The sequence below is a fragment of the Pipra filicauda genome, unplaced genomic scaffold (genome assembly GCF_003945595.2).
Source record: "Pipra filicauda isolate LSUMZ 115617 unplaced genomic scaffold, ASM394559v2 scaffold13_size5146498_pilon, whole genome shotgun sequence".
NCBI lineage: Eukaryota > Metazoa > Chordata > Aves > Passeriformes > Pipridae > Pipra > Pipra filicauda.
The window spans coordinates 4,547,785-4,565,323 of record NW_024103874.1 but is presented as its reverse complement, the minus strand read 5'-3'; positions in this window follow the sequence as shown (position 1 = coordinate 4,565,323).

Here is a 17,539-nt window from a genome sequence, read left to right as displayed (position 1 = left end):
TTTTAGAGGAGAAAATAAGTGTTAGAGGAGGCTGTTTTTATACTGCTGGCCAAGAGAGAGAGAGTGAGGACTAATAGTCAAGTCAAGGCTCTAAAGTGATGCATTGCTGTGAAGTATTTAATTCAGATCCTTTTTGTGTTTCTGGGGATGTAGCCTGAGCTGGCTACAAGAAAAAAGGTAAAGTGCAGCCCAGGACTTGCAGTGATGTAAAAAATTAGGGGGCGGGGGGGAGGACATGACAAGAAAATGAAACAACAACAAAAACCTATCAGAGAGTGTGAAATGCACCTGGATCCCTCCTAAGGGTTTGCACATTTGTGTGATTAGAGTCATATTTATAGGAAAATCTTGTCACTTCTCCTCACACTCGGTGGGGCTGTAAAACACATCACTGCTGCTCTCAGGTTTTGGGAGAGCTGCTGAAAACAGGAGAACATGGGCAGGAGGGACAGAGCCTGTGGTCCAGGGGGGTCTCCCAGCCGAGGTCCTGCCTGTGGGGTTTGGTCACAGGAACACACCAATGTACCAGGGGGTTGCTCAAGGGGCACTTTGCTGGAACAACACAAGCCAAAACCCTTTTGGATGCCACTCCAGAGGCTTTGCCCACCATCAGGGGAGGGAGCTGGTAAAAGGGAACACTCTCATTTTGCCTCTGGCCATGATGTGCAGTGCCAAAGCACCACAAGGGCCCAGGGAAGCATCCCCTTTCTCACCTAAAGGGTCCTGAATAATGTCCAAGAGCAGGATTTCCTCCTGACATCATCCTGTAAGAAAACAGCTGGCATTCAAAGTAACAAACAAACAAGCAAATGAAGGCTCCATTAAAACCTGACAACCTCAATAGCAGGACCTTGCTCAGTTGTCAACTTAAAAATCCCAGTGTTCTCCGAAAGATCTATAAAATATAGTAATTATAACTGCTGCAACCAGTGACAGCCCAAGCACTTTGTGTGCTGATCAAGGAATAAGTGGTCACATGAATAAACAGGAGAGTGAGAGAGAACCACAGGGAGTGGGAGAAGAGGTAAAAAGGGAAAACAAAAGAAGAACCCAAGTCTGTGCTGTCAGTCTTTCTGCTCATCTAAATTGATATTTGATTTTAGAGCATATCATAACACACCATTGACAGATCTATTTTTCTTGCAGGGCTGTCCAGGTTTATACATTTCAGGTTGCCAGGGCTGCACTGTGAAACCTCACCCAACCCATTTTCCCCAGGAGGAGCTCCTCAGGCAAAAATGGGGATATTTTTTTTTCCAGTTGTCACAGGAATGTGTTGGGCAGCTAATATATATATATATATACATTTAAAAAAAAAAAGGCATGCAGAAAACAGCCAGAGCCCTGAACCAAAGATAAAAGCCTAAACAAGTGCACTGAAGTGTAAGGTTAAATGGAGAGAGAGGGAAAACCCATTAGGGACAGTAGAGCTTTGGAAAAGTGTAGGAATAATTCTTAAGGAGAAAGGAGTGGTGAGGTATATCTAAAAGACAAAGAAACAGAAATTAGAAAAACATAGAAAGCTATTGTTGGAGCCCAGGACAATACCAATTACTTTGCTCAGTCAAAATTGACTCTGGCAGAGATGTCTGGTCTGAAGCAGGGTGATATTTCTGACTGTATACTCCTTTCAAGGCCTGGCTGCCTGAACACAAACAGAAGCAACGTTGTCACCACAAAAATAATAAAACAGCAATCGTTCTGTTGGCTTGTCACATATTACAGCTAATTATTTAATTACTCCAATTTAAAATTTTACTAGATTCAGCATCAAAGCATAAAAATCTAGTGATTGCAGTGTCAGAAAGGAATAATATAATTAACGTATTTAGTAGTAACATATTAAACTGTTGATTGCACTGCATTAATCAGCAGAGATGATGTGATACATGGAAGCTGTGTGAAATACATGCCTGTATGGGACTGGGCTGTCTTCCTCCCCATCCCACCACTTACACATCCATGGGGTGGGAGGTGCTGGTGGGGGAGGGGAAGAGGAGAGAGGCAGACCCATTTCTCCTGCAAGAATCTGTGAAGGCAAGCTGGAGAAGAGCTGATGGCATCACCACAGAGGCACATGCTGAGCTCAAGGCTCTGCACCATCTCCACAACCAGGCCCAAAGCACAGATGTCAAATTTGGGGACACATCTGACATTGTCCCAGAGATGTCCTGGAGAGCCCCTGAGCTGCTCAGGTTTACACAGGCCTGAGCCCACAGACCTCAGCTTCACACTGTTTCTCCCACAGAGACACATACTCCAGACTGAAGCATGTAAATTAATCAAGTTTTAATTCCCAGAGTTACTCACAACACACCAAACTCAGGAGAAGTTGGGGAGTGGAATTCTTGAGGCAATAGGTCCTTTATTTTTATAGTGCTCTCCAATACAGGCTTGCTGGTCACCAGGCAATTAGAAGCAGAGAAATTGTTTCTGCCTGACATAACCTAATAACATTTATTTTTCCCTCCATGGCTCCAGAGCCAGGCAGCCAACAGAGGGAGCAGGAATTCCCGAGCAGTGCCTGAGCTCTGCCATCCCCTCGCCTGTTTGATTGCTGATCATGCTGGCACACAAACTAGGAGACAGCAAAAAGTGCCAGCCTTGGAGGAATAACCTGCTCTGAACTGCCTTCTCCTGCAACAGGACACAGCTCAGCTCTTCAGAGGACCCTGCTCCAAACATGAGCCGTGATCTGAAAATATGAAAATGAAGCAAGACACCAGTGAAGACAAGGCCAGTCTGGAGAGAAGGCTGTGAAACAGCAGGAGAGGATAAGGGTTTATATTTTTGATCTTAAACTCTTCTACAAAATAATTCCCTGGTCAAGAAGCGAAAAGATATTAGGTGAAAAAGCTGTTAGGTTAAAAAATATTAGATGACAAAAACCAGACATATATGTCTAATAATTACAAATTGCACCAATTCATTTTTTCAGATTAGTTTCTGTCTGGGAAGAAACATTATATATTCCCTTTCCTCCCTCAGAAAGCACAAGGTCTGCTTGCCTTTCTTATGAGACAAGTCGTATTCTCCAGCATCATACAAATCCATGCCCACAGCAGAAATTCTCCCTGCACCCATCCAATTTCCAGACCCACATCTATCCACATGCACTTTGCTCTCCAGCCACGCCTGGGATAGCTACATAAGTGATTTTTTTTATGGTAGACCTGTTTCTTTATCCTGGCTGAAAATGCCATTATACTATAGCTTTATTTAAAAGCTATAGATTTTTGTTAGTGTTCACATCATGGCCAGGTTTGAACTTCCCAGTGTGCTGCTTTTTAGGGACAAGCTGTGATGCTGAACAAACTTTGCAGGGTTTCACAACAGCAAGTGAGGGATGGACGTGGACAGCAGAGGGGCACACCCAGCTGATCCCAGCTGCTAAATTCCAGACTGCCCCAGCTGCCTGTGACTTCTCATCCACACATAAATGAGGCATTGTTGCAAGACCAGCGCAAACTCTATTCTTCACATTAAAAGAAATAATTTACTTAGGGTTTTTTTTTTTTCCTCACCAAATAACAGAATTCAAATATATTATTTGAAAAATTACATTTTCGTTTTCCACCTCGCTGCGTCCAATGATTGTGGTGTGATTATTAAACACTTCATAAATAATAATGTGACATTTTTAGATTGTGCGTCTGATTAAGCAGCCATTCTTCTCTCCCTGACTGCAGCCGTGGACAGATGAGATTGCTGCAGACACAGCAATCTTTGTGGCTCCTTCCCCGGGGATCAGGGATCAGAAGTCACCCCATAACCCAATTAAATCCAAGAGGATATGAGCTGATCACTTCGGGCCAGCTCCAAAATCCACATCCATCGATGGGGCATCTTGGCATGAACTTCTCTGAAGGGCAGCTCTGACCCATGAGCAGAGCTCAGTGCATTTTCTAGGGAGGATATTTTACATAATGAGTCACTTTCTCTGCAGTGGGTAATGATTTTACTCAATTATGGTTCGGTATTAAGAAGCCTGCTCTAAGAGCAAGCAAGCAGTTCTAGATGAAGACAGAACTAAATCCAGAGAACTGAAATATAAGACAAGACAGGTTTCATCTAGAAGCAAATAAGTGAACCTGAGAGATAAATACTCTCTTAATGAGGGATCAGAGTCCTTTGAGGATCAGCGTGTTGCAGAGACCCTCCTCAAAAAGTTTACTACCCCTTTTTGGCAGGGAAAAGAAATTTAGTAAAGAAATTTATTAAATAAAGAGCCAAAATCCAATGTCTTTTATCCCTTGGTTATTCCAGTGCCCGAGATGCAGCTGTGCCTCTCAGAGCTGTCATACAGAGCAGCACAGATGTCAGTGAAAGGGACTGTCTCCTAACCCAAATTTTCTCTTGCCTAGTAGAGCATTCGGGTGAGTTAATCCCAGTCAGAAAACACAAATGCTTTTCTTTTCCCTTTCTTTTTTTCCTGAGCACAATCACCATTTCAGAAAAAAATGACCAAAGAAAGCAGCCCCTCTCCATAAACCCTCCCAACCATCTGTCTGGATATTACTGACCTTTAATATTATGCAGGCGGGAGGTGGAAAGGACGGGATAAGGAGTAGGGGTTGGGGGGGGGAGGTGTGGAAAAATGTCATCTCTGTAACAATGACTTATTGCATTTGGATAATGTCTCTTCTTGTCCCGCTGCTAACACGGTAATCTCTCTCCACCTACTGCATGTCAATAATGCAATAACCTGCTCCCCGCCTGCATCAATAACACAACAGCCGCTCTCGGCTTTCAGCGGCACTGATGAATTCTAGAATTGCAACAGCTCAGATGGTCCGTGCTAGCTCGTCCCTGCCTCCCACCCTCATTACATTTTAATTTCACTTTAAAGACAGTTGCTATCAGCATTGTTTGGCTACAGCTTCTGTAAAATAAGCTCAGGCTGTATTTGAGCTCAGGAGACTCCTCGGCTCAGCACAGGTGTCGTTGTGTTTACTATCGGTGTGTTTGGATATTCTCAATTGAAAAATTAAGGTAAGATTTGCCAAGGACTTAACTGGCCAACAGCTCAATGTATTCTCCAAAGAAGCTGCTCTGAGCTCAGCACTTCCGAAAAACTGTTGCTTATGCTTCAGAGTATGGATGGCAGGTCAGATGCTCAGCTCACTGTCCCCATTGTAGCCTTCAGATCTGTGCCAGTTATACCAGTCCATCAGTTATTGATTAATCAGGTTGGTTTAAAGCATAAACATACACAAGTGCTCTCCACAGACTTGTTAAGTAAGTTATGTTTAGAAAAAAATTGATATAATAACAACAGCTAAAAAATAGATAAGCTAATGTGACAGGATGGAAAAAATATCTGAAAGCATAATCAAGTATGGTTCATATCAGAGAGCATATGGCAAAAAGATCTTGTATGAGAATCCTTAAACTACAGTGGGCCTCACACACTGATTAATATCACCTCCTCTGTATAGTCTAGCATGGATGGATTCAAGAAGAAGCTGATAATTTTCAGAAATGCTGCTCCTCGTAATGATAGAAGATGAGGTTTTGTGAGTTATGTTGAGAATTATTGGCAAAGGTTAGGTGATTTCCCACTGGTGCTGGAGGGAAAACATTGCTTGCAAATTACCAGCATTTGTCAGTACTAATATCACATCCCCCAGCAACCTCAACTGTCAACATTAATAGGTGTCTTTACAGCAAAAAGGGGTGACGATAGTCAGGCTTGATCAGACCTTGAAATGAGAAGAGGAGCATGATACAGAGAATAAAGACATGGAAATGTGCTTGCAGTGGCTCTTGCCTTAGCTCCCAACATCCCACCCAGAGCTGTGTGGGTGGCACTACTTACCACGCTCTGCAATTATCACATTTGCTCCCCTGTTCACTCACTTCCCATCTCTCTCATTCTCTGGGTAGATTTTGTTAAACCTCTTCCATCCTCGCTCTTTCCAGTGATTGCTCTGCTTTCACCTGTGTATCATTAGCCCAGTGTTTCTTTTTCCTAGAATAAATGCAAGATGCTATTCCAAGAAATAAACACAAGATGCAAGGCAGGAAAGGTTTTCTCATGCCTGGGTACTGTCGGGCCTCCAGTCTCTTGTACAGCCCTTGGGCTGGGAGTGTCCTGAATCCCATGGGCTCCCACTGCTCCCCAGGAGGGAAGGTTAGTGATATGCCAGATTTCTAGTAACCTCGCTCCCACCCAGGCACAGCAGCAACTCTATCTATCCCTTGCAGTATCTTACCCTCTATTTAAACCTTGAAAGCTTTCAGTATTCCTTAAATGGCAGAGTTTGGATCACTCTGGGAGACAGCCCAACATACAGCCATGTTTACCTGGTCTGGGAGTGCAGAGCCTCAACAGCCTCCTCAGATAAAACCAACACAGACAGAGGTCTACACTCCCAGCAGGACAGGAATCATCACTGGTGCTCAGCAATTAATTAGTGCTTTGTTGAAGAGTTGCTAAGGTATTTTCCCTCCTTGCTTTCTCTTTGTACATGTCATGGGAAAGGACCTGACAGCACTTGAAATTCATCTCTGGTGACCTGTCTGTGTTTCAAGCAGGCAAAATAAACCATGACTTGGCACCCTACATCTTCATCTTCCAGGCTGCACAGCCCATGCAGCGGGGGACACGGATCAGCTTTGTCCCTGAGTCAATGCACAGGCTGATGTGTGGTTTGGTACCCCACCCAAGGAGAGCATGTAAACCACAGACATCTGCTCTCCTGAGCCTTTCAGCACCAGAGGTAGCGTTAATTTAGGTCGGCCACAACCAGAGATAAAAATCATTTCCATTCGACTCCTCCTTCTGTCAAACTGAATACAATACAGTTCACATTCTTCACCTCGCCTGGCCCCGGGGTGATTAACGTTAGCAAATGCAATCAGCCCGTGGCCACGTCGCTGCTCTCCATTAATGCAAAACTGGGGGAGGGCCTTGCGTGCTATCAGCACAAAAAGAGAGCCTCACCTTTTAATATGGTCATTCCTCACAGGGCTGATAGTGATAAAAGAAGCCGTCAAAACAGATGGACAGCCCAGCCCAGGCAGAGATAGGAGATTTCTGCTGATCTCTCAGGGAAAGAGAAAGAAAAGCACTCAGCAAGCGCTGCACACATCCTCAGCAGTGACCACTCATGGAGTACGAGGCTCTGGCAGGGTCACAGCCTTTCCCATCCTAACTCCACTCTGTGTGTGTGTCACTGCAATCTCTCCCGCTGCCACTCCCTCCCTGCTGCAACACGGCTGCTCCCTCTGGAGCACGGGCTGAGTTTCCCAAGCAGGTCCCACTGCAGATCCTGCTGAGGAGTACAGCCCGTGGAAAAGGCAGAGAAAAGGGTCACTGCTGGCACATGGTGCCCAGGAGCACTGCTAAATTTTGCAGTCTGGTTCATTTGAACATCCTACTTTTCCCAGAGGCAGGGTTATTAGTACTTCAGACATACTTAAGCAGGTTTTCCCACTATTGCAAATGGCTAATACACCATCAGAATCAAAGGCTCAGACCAATTTCCCCCCCTTCTCACCAGCAGTTAAATGCTAGGTTGACCATGTGGCATTCCTTGTCACATAGAATCATAGAACGACCTGGGTTGGAAAGGACCTTAAAGCTCATCCAGTTCCACCTCCTGCCATGGGCAGGGACACCTTCCACTAGACAGTTGCTCAGAGCTGCATCCAATCTAGCCTTGAACACTTCCAGGGATGGGGCATCCACAACTTCTCTGGTCAAACTGTGCCAGTCTCTGCTCAGACAACTTTGAATGCAGATGCAAATGCTGATTCTGCCAAAACCCTGCATCTAAAGGCCCAAACCACCATCAACGACAAAAAGCTTCTTATCTGAGGAGTGTTTGGTCCTTGGATTGTGAAAACCCCAGATGTTGACACTAAGCTATGAAAATCAGAAAAAGTGCCAGGTTTAATGCTCAATATCTCATTCTAACCCTGTCTGTGATATTACAGTTCTCTGACACACACCACCCACACAAGCACAGATCCAGATAATCTAAGAACTAATGATTGTGTCTTTAACAACCTAATTCACCCTCTATAAAATGGGTGAAGGGATACAAGTCTGGTTGCCCTTGGGACTGGACTGTTGATGTCTCTGTGCAGCAGTATGGTTTGAAAAACTGTGCACATTTTGAAGACTTTTTTCCTTTAAACTCTTTTCTATGATCCAAAGAGTTGTTGTTTTAAGGCAGTTGAATTCATTATTCTCCTCAGATAACATTAAATGCTCAAGTGCACTTTTTTTATTTCTCCTTTCTTTCCCTGCACCCTCCTCTTTGGCAAATAGGACTCCCAAGTCCCTTCTGATCACTAATAACATGGGCTTTCATACCCTCCTGGAACAAGTGAAATTTCTTTGACGTCTTAACTTTGCACAAATAGATTTTAATGAGGGAATATCACCTTGCCTTGAGCTAACTCTCTTCCTTTGCTCTTCCAAGGCTTTTGTAGTCACTTCCTTACAACTTACAGAAGATTAAAGTTCAGCAAAGTGTTTGAACACTGCACACCATTTCCCCAGGAACTTTGTTTATTCACTTCAGGCTGTCACAGGAGGGACACACTTTCAAAGATATGATGTAAATCAGGCAAAGGAAGAATATTTTCTGCAATTCTCCATTGTCCTGACATGGTCTCTCCTGTCCTCCTGAGGGGCTGCATGCAAAAGTACCTCCCACTGGGTGACAAACAGGGTGATGCTACTAATATAAATAAGGCTCTGGTGTCATGGTGCTCACAGGGGCTGTGGAAAGCCTGAAGTGTAACTTGTGTAACTTGCACTTGTCAAAGGTATTGGGAGAGCACAATAAATGTGGAAGAGAATACCTAGGTACTTGCCAGAGGATGCATCAGTTCATGTTCAAACTTCACAGATTTAATGAAGACAACAGCCAGGAAGGACATTAGCCTCTAAGTTCTGAAATTAGAAGAGGACATTAATCTGGAGTTAGGAAATATTGATCCCATTGTCAAATTCCTCTCCATGCTCCTCCCAAAGCAGAGAAGCCAGACATATCCCAAGCTGTCATTTCAAGAAATGTTCCCAGCCCAGAGAGAGACCAAGGGATGGACTTTTCCCAGAACAGTTGCCCTCTGGGATGGAGGGAAGTGTCACTGTGAAATGTGGCACAGCACCGAGATCCTGGGCAGACGTTCACTGAACCCATGAGTGGGATTCAGCTGTGCCCCTGCAAAATCTTCCCTTTGCTGATAATTTACTGTAATTAAACCATATGTAAGACTCTTACACTCTGTCAGAAGCAGAGACCTTCTGCTGCCCATATGCCAGAAAGACAAATGAAGGGCAAAGCTCCCACGAAGAAGGCAAACTTTAGCTTCTTGATTAAAGAACAGAAAAGGCACCTTCCATAAATGTGTCTGCTGATGCTCAGACATTTTGATATACAAGCAGGATCCACAGTGAGGCACAGGAAGTCCCCAAGAATAGTGAAGAAACAGTGGATGACCACAGGCTCTACGTTTCCAGCTCCCCTAAAGCAGGAATAGGTTGTTATCAGCATCAGGCTTTATCCCTGGCACGAGTTAGTTTGCTCAGGGCCTGTACTGTGCTAGGGCTGGCTCTGTCCCCAGCCTTACACCTGTGTGTAAAGGGGACAGCAGCTGTGGGAAGCTGGGAAACAGCCAGACTCTCCTCAGTGGTGCCCACTGAAGGACAAGAGGCAATGGGCACAAACTGAAGCAGGGGAAATTCTGCTGAAATGTGTGGCAAAAACAATTACTGTGAGGGTGAAGCACAGGAACCAGTTGCTCAGAAGGACCATGAAGTCCCCATCCTCAGGGACATTCCAAATGCGTGTGGACACGGTCCTGAGGACAGGGTGGCCCAAGGGGGGCTGGACTGGATGATCTCCAAAAGTCTCTGGCACCTCAACCATTCTGTGGGTCTGTGAGGTGAATTCATGGTGCTAGAGCACAGAGGAAGGAGCCTGAATTCTGAGCAATTCCAACTGTCAAAACTGAGATTATTCCAATTTCTTAAAATACCAGAGAAAGGGGAGTTTTCATTTTACAGGCAATTTTTTTCTGCAGACTTGCCAGACAGGAGAAACGAATGTCTGCTGCTGTTGATCTAACTGCACTTCAACAAGTGCAACAACAAAAATCTAAATAAACTCAAACCTTTCATGGAAGCTATGGTAAATTGTTACTTGATGTGTTTTTTAAAGTTGTAAATATATAAATAAGGACAAGAATCTAGAGTTTAATGCAATAGAAAAAGAAAGCTGATTCAGCAGAACAAGGCGTAGTCATAAAAGATTTATTACGCTTTATCAGCAATATCCACAGTCTTTCTGTGATTAGAGTTGCATTGTGTGTAATTATCTTATAGAAATTCTGCTCTTTGATGTGCTTTATCCACCATGCTGAAATACACTTCAATTCTAGTGGGTTGTCATGGTTGACTGAAATTTACATTAATTCCTTTGGGTCTGCGGGGCCAGCCTGGTCTGTCACCAGCAAACTCTTCATAAATATTCATTTTATATATATATATTTATATATATATAATTTTGTAACATGACAGTCCTAGGCACTCTGGCCCCCCAAAAATAAGGGAAAACAAAGAGTCTGACTTTCCATGAGTGATCCTTGATTGGTATTTCATAGTCCAGCCTGTCCTCCCTTTTACCATGAATTAGAGAATGATTGAAATGTTTGCAGCAATTTGCAAGCAGAGGTTACACTCTGCTTTTAATTTAAGATGTCCAAGCAAATTGAGGAAATGATTTCATCTCAGTTCATTAAGCTTGATTTTTCTCAATCAGAAAAATGTTCTCTTTTTGTTTTGCTTTTTAAAGTTCACTGATTTCTTCCTTACCCCCTCTGCCCATCAATGGCTGCTATCAGCCAGAAGAACTACAGGTGTTTGCAGGCCAACCTGTGTAAGATGCAAATGCTTAAAACTACCCTGGTTGTGTACCTGATTGTGCTTTTGTGGATTCCAGCATGGGGGAAGCAATCACCTTCAATGGGAGCAGAATCAATTTTCTGAATAATCTCTTCATCCCTGGGAGATGCTCAGCACCATGCAGGAGGGGCAAAAAACTGGAGAGCAATGGGGGACAGAGGTTTACAGGGTTTGTGGCTTTTTATAAGCAGAGCTTATTTTTCTGCAATGTTTGATAACTAAATGGAGGCTCCTGTTATTAGTTACATCCAAATAATGCTCAGAACTGTAGATCTGTGACATTTCAAGTAAAAGTGGATGTAGAAGATATAATTATGTCTGTTTTGCATGAATCTCACCTCTGTCAGCTCTCTAGAGGTATTGTTCTGTGGATACAATGTGCTTTTCAATTCAGCATCTGATATCAGAAGAGACAGAGCTTAAAAACTTTTCTTTTAAATTCAGAGGTAGAAAAAGGCACAGACCTAATGAGCAGAACCTATCATTACAAATTGAAAGGCCTGGCCACCAGTGGGTCTGGTCACTTCCCAGACCTAGAGAAGTCATAAGAAACCAGCAAGTGTTGTCCACAGAAAGCAAACTGTGCCATCAAAGGCCAGTAGTTGTTTCTGCAGGAGCCTCACTCATTCCCTTCAGCAGGACCAGAGGTGGATGCCCATTTACACCACCTGACCAGGCTTCTTGTCCTAGTGTGTGATTCTCCATGACCAGTGGAACTCCAGCACCTTCCAGTTATGCAGCTTGGGAGCTTATTCCAGAGTCAAACCTCACCATCAGGACCATTTGCCCAACCTTTTCCTCTTAACTGCAGGGAACACTTCATCATCTACCCATTGATTTCTAAGGTGTACATTGAATTAGATTGAATTCCAAGCAGTTCAAGGAGGGAATAACATCCTCCATTACCAGCTTGACCTGATCCTCACCTCTTTCCAGCCAGCCCTTCTGGGTTCATTACATTCTTTGACAGGTTTCCTGAACAACACAAAATCATCAGCACCCAGTTAATTGGGTTGGTGGTGATGGTGGTGTTCCTCACAAGGTCTTGACTTGCTTGTGGGAGGGAGGAATTATAAATCCCGTTTCCTAACTGTGCATCCTTGCTGCTTGTCAAGAGATGAGGGCTGAGGGATGGAAAAACCATGAATGGAAGTAGGTTTGAGGAGAATGGAAACAACTGTGCAGGCAGGTTTAGGGAGAGCAGACTCCGGCAAAACCCTCTGTGCTGTGAGAGGAGAGATGAAATCAATCCATTTGAGTAAAAATTGAAACAAGTTAAGAGCTGTATGCTTATTAGCTCCTCACAGCCAAATAATCTGCCATTGAAAGCGGACAGGGAAGAATATCAGAATGACTGTAAAGAAACACAGATTGGTTTAATAGTGTCAGAAACTCTTTTGAAGGCAGCTGTGTAGCTTAGAGCAGGTGGGTGCAACTCAACAGGGAGGCCTATCTCTAGGTAGGGACTTTGTTAAAGAGAAAAAAGGGGGGGGAGGGAGAAATTGAAATTCTGTTGTCAAGTAACATCACGCTTTAATTTCATGCCACATTATGACAATCTGGTCTGTGAGGCACTCCCAGTGTGTGGCTGCAGAGCTGCTGTGTTACAGCTTCAGCTTGCAAAGCTGATAGGCCTGGGAGACCTGCAGCCCTCAGCTAATTGTAAACCCGATTAAACAGCAGTGTGAAGAAGTTTGATTAATTCAATCTATCTCCATGCATCAAGACCAGAACCAGACGTGGCACGAGCCCCAAATCTTTGGAGTATCAAGGTCTTTGTTCTTCATGTTTAAAATTTAAAAAAAAAATAAAATAAAAAAAGTTAAAATGAAGTATAACAATATAATGAAATTATAACATTATGACACGATGACACATAAGTGACAATTCTACTTTTCTTACTAGAAAATCTCCAACCTTTCTGCCTTTAAAAAATAATGCATAAAAAACATTTCAATTAGCATCTTTATGTGCTTACCCAGATAAATTACCATACTAATAAACTTCTGATAGACTTTCAGGGGCTGCTTAACCAGGGGCTTCTGATCCTGCTGAACTCATGGTCTCTTGGACAGGATGGATTTGGACTTGATTAATTTTTGTTTTTTTCAGTTGCAAAGAAACTGGCAATTGCTCTGTCTCTTCTGAGTGCATGTGAGAGAGTGAAAGAGGATGAAGGAGGGACTATTCCTGCTAACTCGGCTGTGCTGGCTGAGCTTTGGGACACCACAGCACTGAGCAGTGCAATTTTGTGCCATTCCCCAGCAATACATTCAATTCAATTCTCGTACACGACTGATAAATGCTTATGATACTGCCTTCCACCTCCTGAAATACTGTGAGACTGGTGAACAGTATATCCAGCTCATGAAGTCATGTGTTTGAAGAGCAATTTTGACCAAGAAGAGTGTCAATATTCTTAAGGGACATTTCTTACTTTGGGTGTTTCTATTTGGAGACAAATGCAGCTGCACATGTTGGAATTATTTGGGTCTTTTTCCCCACTAGGGAGGGTCTTCAGACTTCATATGTTTCCAAGAAACTGAGGGATTTTTCCATGCTCAATTTGCAGAGAAAAGAGATATAGTTAGTCAAGTTGCTCTTAGCTGCTTCCTTTAGTGTCTTGCTACATACAGAAACTAATGGAGGAAATTGTTAAAGAGAGAATGAGACTCATTTCTGTGTCTCATAAGGGATCTGCACATGTGCCTAAAGCTCCCTTTCCCTCTGTTACAGCCCACTGCATGTGCATTCACTTAGTACCTACTGCATTGTGTATTAATAGTGTGACTTGTAATGACACCAGTAACAGAGCCACACAAAGAGTAATATTAGATTATTTCTGTTATTCATCAGTATCACGGTTGGACAGAATCCTCTTAAATCTACCTAAAGTGGCTCCCCGTGGATGATACTGCTACCACCAAAAAATAATATATTATGCATACATGTACAGCTTCTCTTCTACCCACCAGCTGCTCTTTGTGTACCATTATAAAATACCTGCATGACCCTCCTAAACTGAATGTGATTTGATGGCAGAAGCTGAGCAACTGCAGTACTCAGAAGCCTAAACTATTTCAGAAGCCTTCACCCTCCTCTTCTGTTTCTCCCCCACCAGCAAACGTAGAGGACTTCCAAGGCCCCACCACACTCCTGGAATGCATTCTCTCAAAAAACCCACTGAACCTCAAATTATTATTCCATGGTGAGAAAAGCAGTGAACAGTGGAAAATGACAGTTTACCCAAATGGAGGTGAAAATGCACTTTCTGCTGTACTTAAAAGAAATAACAGCTTTCAGCAAAGATCTAAATCCTAGCAACAAGCACTACATAAATGTAAAAAGGTCATCTCTTTGTTAGAGAAAGGTTACTTTGCTGAACACATACTTTAAAAAAATAATCTACTAAAGGAAGTTAAGATTGGTAACATTTCTGTTGTACTTGCACATGGAGAGAACAGATCTGTGCACTTCCTTTCAGGGCAGGAATGTGAAGGACAGTTGGTTATAATGAACAACTTTCTTCTTTGAGAAATTCAAGGAAGAGAATCTAAGATGTGTTTCAAACAAATGGCTACTTAAAAACAGAATTTGGGCTCTGCTGAGCAAAGCCCTCATTGTCAGCTATGAATTCACCTGGATGGCAGTAGAGAGGGACCTTACCTGCCCTGCTAGGAATGGCCAGAATGGTGAGTGCTCCTGCACCCCTGATGCAATCATGCAACTTGTTGCTTTTCCCTTGTTCTCCTCGGCTACAAAACCGCTTGGGTTAAAATTCTGGTTCCTGTAAAGAACACAGCAAACCCCTCTTTGCCTTCAAAAGAGAGAGGGGATCCCAAAGTTTAGGAGATGGCAGGCTACAAGCCAGGAACTTCCTGTTTGAACAGACAATCAGGCAAGGGGTATGGAGAGAAACAAAGGCACAGAGGGCTGATCTGCATAAATCCTTATTAAGCAGGAAAGTAAATAAGAATATGTTTAATTTTACTGCTAGTCAATAAAGTAAGAGGCTCTGCAAGGCAGATTGGGTAAGCTGCTGTTCAGAAAGAATCATCACAAGAAACAGAGAGGAATAAGATGATGAAGCTAAATGTTGAGGGGAGAAAGGAGGGAATACATAGCAGAAAGTCTGTCAGAAATGCCCAGAAAGTCTCAGTCCTGAAAAGGACACAAAAGAGAATACAAGAAGTTATGGGCTGCATGAAACAAGGACACCAAAACACTTGAGTCTGATGCAGAAGGAGGCTGGTGGGGAAAAAATGTCCACAAGGTTTATTATCCTGGTCCAGATCCATTAATTCTTATGTGATTCGGTATAACACCATCTTCCCTTGACCAAGATCCACCTCCAAGAGAGCAAGTGTTTAGAAATGACCGGGTCTAAACAGACACAACAATGACCTGAGCTTTTCCTCTAGGTGTCCTCTTGCCCTTGGGTGAAACTCTGCCCTACTGAAATCCTGTTGACTTTACTAGGGGCAAGGATTATCTTCTGTGGAAATACAAAGAGTTACCTTCAGAGCCATTAAAAGAAAGAGGAGAGAAATCTATGGTCAATAAGAAGCTAAGCCTAGGAAAGTAAAAATGCAATTCTCTGTCACCTTGGAAAGATCAACATCATTTGTCGTGTGGTGTTTATTCAGCAGAACAACAACTGCATTTGTGCTTTTAAAGGGAAATGAAAGGGGAAAGTAGCAGGAGGGGGCGTGGGGGAGATCTGAGCACAGGAATGTACTGCCACTCCAGCCTGCTATCATTAAACCACATCAGAACTTCATAATCATCGTGTTTAATTAAACAACAGAGGCATGGGTTTATGCATTAATAATGAGGCCTAGCACTTTAGCATGTCGGGCTAAATACAGTTTTAAATTAATAATGTAGCACCACAGCATTAGTGAGAAAATGAAATCTTATTAACAACTTAATAAAGTCCCTTATTTGCTAAAGTTCCAGCTCTCAGGGAACAGTATGATAGCAAAGCATTGGCGTCCCTTAAGGGGGCAGATGGGAGGAGGTGCTGCTTTCTCACGCCCTCCATAATTCCAGTATATATAGATCACATAGTCACTAAATACTGCCTGATGTCTGCCAAGTGATGCCGTATGTTGCTTCTAAACCTGGGTGTGACATGCTGGGTAATCTACGCACACTTTTTTTATGCACCATGGGAGGACATTGACTCCCTTTTTCCTGACACTGTCCCTTCTCACCAGGCAGCACTGGAGAGCAGGCACGGGAGAAAGCACTACCCACCGTGTCAGAGCTTTGCAATCCTTTGTGTACGATCCTCTCATGGCCCAGGACTGCAAACTCTGCTATTCTGAAGACGACGAACTGAAGCACAAGAAGCAGCCGAGAGCATGAGGAATAGCAGAAAGCAATTGATTTACTGCAGCTTCCAGGGTTACCAGCTGATCCCTTATAACAGTCTCTATAATTCTTGGACCACTCTTCAATTCAGGGTGTTTTGTTTTCAGAACAAACTGTGAGTGCACATGATGAGGTGCTCCAGCTCTGCTGACAGGAGCCACTCATTAAGCCACAGAAGCTCTACCACTTTAAAACCAGGGTTTCACAAGCTTTTAGCTTCTTGATTCCTGCTGATTTCATGGACCTGGACCACCTTAGGACACAGTGAATCAGTAAAAGATTAAAGACTGGAGCCTCATCTGCTCAGGCCTACAGCAAAATCTGAAGCTCAGGGCCAGGTTTCCACTTGTCCACGTGTTTGACGCAAATTTATCTACCAAATTCCCTTAAACCCAGAGAAACTGTTCTTTTCCCCCTCCTCTACTGGAGGTCAGCACCTCTGCCACCCAAGTGAGGGGTCTGTCTCCATAGGCTTGAAATTTCCATCTGAGCTCATTTGCAGAGGAAACAAAGAACAGGCTGCAGGACCATAATGAAATGAGTAATGTGGGGACAAGATCCAAAGTCAATGAGCTGACTTTAAATAGCTGAGCACCAAGGCCATGGAGAACTGACAGCAGCAAAGCCACAACCAGCCATGGCCACAGAATTCGAGAGATCATTTAAAAAGATGAATAGAGACAGGACCAGACAAGGTGTATCCAGCTACAAGTCTGTTAAAGAAGGGTCTCCTTGGGATGTAAAACACTGATTATACATTCTGTGCAGCTTGAAAACTATTGAATTAGGATGGAAATAAGGCAGGAGCACCTCTGACTGTTGCAGATGGGATTGGAGGAAAGCAGTGGGTCAAATCCTGCCTTTGGTTGTGCTCATAGGACTATAAAGCTATTTCCTCTTCCTTCACCTGCTGTCTACACTCCCTACCTTTGGTCTGATTTTGTTGGACAATATAGCAACAGAAGTAACCTTTTAGAGTGCTGAGAGAGAATGTGAATCATTTGGATAAGTCCTCTTGGCAAGTCCCCTTCTCGTGGTAACAACTCCCTTACAGAAGAATGGTCTTCCACATTAAATGCCTCCAAATTTCATTCACATTTTCCATGTGTATCCTCCTACAGAAAGAACAGTAATCTTGCAAGTAGTTGGACGTGAGATTCTCATTGTGCCCTTTTTAAACTCAGTGTCCAGCTCTCTGGAATGAGGAGGAAGGTGGGGCAGAATGATCACTATAGCTCTCAC